Source organism: Vombatus ursinus, unplaced genomic scaffold (assembly GCF_900497805.2).
Source record: "Vombatus ursinus unplaced genomic scaffold, bare-nosed wombat genome assembly UNPS02014816.1, whole genome shotgun sequence".
Classification (NCBI taxonomy): Eukaryota; Metazoa; Chordata; class Mammalia; order Diprotodontia; family Vombatidae; genus Vombatus; species Vombatus ursinus.
Window position 1 is genome coordinate 4376281 of NW_020954594.1, and position 4042 is coordinate 4380322.

Here is a 4042-nt window from a genome sequence, read left to right on the forward strand (position 1 = left end):
TCTCTCTCTCTCTCTCTCTCTCTCTCTCTCTCTCTCTCTCTCTCTCTCTCTCCTTCAATAGCCTCTTTCTCTATTTCTCTTATTGTCAACGGATTCTCTTCTCTGCTTCCCCTACCTTTCTCTTTCCTTTTACCAGATCCAAGTCAAAAATTAGAAAATTAATGTTAAAAGTGAACTTAGGAGTTCTATATGGAAAAGTCAATGTGCACAATTTTCAGAGTATATAGAAATGATGATAAACAGAGTCCAGGGATTCTAAGCTATACTCTAACCTTTCAAATTAGGCACAATGCCCAATACCAACTCAAATGACTAAACAAACCTGCTTCCAGATCCTAACGGAGCCCATGTTGATTTTAGGAGCCCAGAAACTCATCTATCCTACCTTAGCAGATGAAACATGAAGTAGTGGGAAAAGCACTGAACCTGGAATCTGTTAAGTCCTGAGTTAGAATCCTACTTCACTATGGTAATCTATGTGCTTAATATCTGTGTGACCATGGGCAAGTCACATAACATCTCTGAGCCTCAGTTTCCTCATCTGTAAAGTGGACTTGAATGATAAAATGTATGTAAGGTACTTCACAAGTCATACAGTGATATATAAAAGTCAGTTATTATAATTATTTAACCTAAAAACCTACTCCCTCTTCTTGGTCTTCAGACTCCTGACTCTGCCCCCAATCTCTAAGTAGAAACTTTCAGCTGCTTTCATATTAGCATAATCTCTCCCACAATTTCTGGTAATAACTACATGGCTACTTATTCTCCCTCCCCCAACCTGTGGCATACACTGTATTATAAAGATGTAGTTCTACCTACTATGGTCTAACAATTAGCATCATCACCTACCTCTCAAAACATTGGAAAGTTCAATTGTTTACACTAAATGTCTCAATTTCCATTGATGTCTCCACCTTAGTAGTGAGACAGGCAGCATAGCCAAGTGGAAAGCACATTAGATTTGAATTTTGCCTCATATACTTACTAGCTGTATGACTCTAGGAAAGTCACTTAACTCCCACCCCATAGCCTTAGTTTCTTCATCTGTAAAAAAGGGATAATAACATCACCTACCTAACAGGTTTATTATATCATATGAGATAACATACATAAAGCACTTTATAAATCTTAGAGCACTATATAAATGCTAGCTATTGTTATTATAACCCGGGTTCAAATCTGGCCTCTGACACTAATAAGTTACCTTTCCAAGTCTTAGTTTCCTCATCTGCTATATGGGAATAATATTGACCATAATACCACACAAAGTTAGTTCAAGAATAAAATGAGATAAGGTGTATAAAGAGATCCTAAAACTTTAAAGCTCAATTAAAATGTCAGTCATTATTATTATTGTTGTTATTAGCATTATTATGGCTCCATATCACTGAAAAGATGCACCTTCCTCCCAGGGCTGTTATAAGGCTCAAATGAGATAATATTTCTCAAGTGTTTACCATAGTGCCTTGCTCTTAGTATTTGCTATATAAATGTTAGCTATTGTTACTACTGTTATTAATACTCTTACCATCTACTGGATACAGTTGCTCCATAGTTTTATGCTGCCATATTCCATCAGTTAATTCATTTATTCAAAAAGTGATTGAGAGCACACTATGGCCATCACACTTTGCCAGGTGGTAAGAGAGAGACTTGAGAGTGGGGGTGGGGTGAGGTGGAGAGAGATCCGCAAGAAATGTGGAAAGATATGAATTTAATTGTAAAACATATCCCTTGTCCTTCAGGGGCTGCAGTCTGGTTAGAAAACAAAACACACTCAAACCTGACTGGATCTGTGATCTCATTGCTAGGGACATTCCCTCCAGGGATGCAGATAGCAAAGCATCCTGGGAAGTTCTTTTCCATAGTCCTCCCATATGTTCACTACAGGGGGGTCCACCCAAGTGCTAGGAGGGTTTCCTCACTTTTTCCTGACATAAAAAGGACATCAGTGGGTTATCCAGGTTGTTCACCAATTATCCCTCCATTTTGCTGCATAACCAGCCCATATTTTTGAATCATAGACTTCCCTGATGACATCTTTTATTTGAGGTTCTTCATGTTTCCTATGTTGTAATAGCCTACATCTTCCCATAAACCTCTCCATTTTAATTGTTGTTCAGTCATTTCAGTTGTGTCCACTCTTTGTGACCCCATTTGGGGATTTTCTTGGCAAAGACATTGGTTTGCCATTTCCTTCTCCGGCTTATTTGACAGATGAGGAAATGGAGGCAAATAGGGTTAAGCCCAGGGTCATGCAGCTAGTAAGCATCAACACATTTTCACTTAACCAAGAAAAGCCACTGCAACTACTCAGAATACTACTGGTAATCCAAAAAAGAATAAAAAAGGCAGTGAATAAAAGCTACATGGACTATTACACTTGACTCAAAAGACAACCCCCTCAGGCCTTTTTCAAAGCACAATTTGGAACGAAAAGGCTTAATTGGCTAATTTCTCAGTCCAAGACATATTGGAAGCAAGAAATTAGAAGTGGGAGAGGGCACTCCTCTTCACTCCTCAGGCACTCCTCAGGCAGAGCTGCCTGAGTAAAACTTACCTACACAAGCCACAGCAAGTGAGAACTGTCAGAGAATTGTCAGGAGGATGCAATAAGAAGCAGTTAGAAGTCAGAAAAGTATAGCAGTATGGGGTCATTTAATGTAAGGGCAAAAAGGCCTCCCAAGTCAGTTCAACAATCAATCTGTCAATCAATAAGTATTTATTAAGTGTCCCTTATGTGCCAGGCTCTGCCTATGGGGAGGCTACAAGGATGATGAATGAAACAGTCCATGTCCTCGAGGCACTCACTGTCCCTCAGGGGTAACAACATGCACACATGCAAATGTATGCAAAATCAAAATAAATACAAGATAATTGGGGGTCTAAGAAGCACTAGCCCTGGAGAGGTCAGGAAAGGCCTCTTGGCTTGGAATTAGTTGAGTCTTAGAGCCCAATCCTATTTGAAGCTCTTCTTTATTCCATCAAAAAGTTATTGTCCAGACTCCACTTGAACTCTCTAGAGAGATTAAAAACAGAGATAGATATGGAGACAGAGATAGAGAGAGGAACAGATAAAGGAGGAACCTCCAGGCCTGCTGATTGTGATTATAAACAGTCCTAGTGATCAGCAAGCTCTTCATTACATTAAGATGAAATCTTCCTCCTGTAACTTTCACCCATGGGTCCTGTATTTTCCCTCAGGGGCCAAGAAGAATATCTAATCCCCACAGTAATTTATTGTCCAAGCTCCAGTGAGTCATCAAAACAAGGTTAAGTTCTGTTGAGTATACACACAGAAAGCTGAAGAGTATGATGAATTCTGTTTGCTCACCGAATCAGTGAGCAATAAGTATTGGCACAGTAAGTATTCTTGGGAGTCTACTATGTGTAAGGCACAGGGTCAGGTGCTATGAGGAGACAAAGGATAACAGAAAATGGTCCTTGTCCTCATCAAGCTTACCATTCAATAAGGAAGGTAAGGCACATACATAAGACACAACTATGATACAAGAGAGAATATATAAATAACAAGAAAAGAAATATAATGGTATCATAGAAAGAAGGATGGACCTGTATTAGGTGATCAAATTCTGTCTGTGATACCCGCTGTGGTAGAATAGTTAAGTCACTTAATTCTCTCTCTCTCTCTCTCTCTCTCTCTCTCTCTCTCTCTCTCTCTCTCTCTCTCTTCCTCTTCTTCTCCCTCAGTTTCCTCATCTGATAAAAGAGGATAAAAAAAGTTGTAGTACCTACCTCACAGGGTCATTATTGTGAAGCTACCATATAACTAAGATGCTTTGCAAATGTTAAAGCATTACATAAATGTCAGGCATCCTGCTTCCAGTTTCCTATGAGGGATGGCTATGGGAGAAGAAGCAGGAGAAGAGAGAAGGACCTGAGCCTAATTAGAAGGAGAAAAAAAGGAGGAGGACGAGGAGGAAGAGAAAGAGGAGAAGGAAGAGGAGAAGGAAATAGAGGAGGAAGAGAAAAAGAAGAAGAAGAAGAAGAAGAAGAAGAAGAAGAAGAAGAAGAAGAA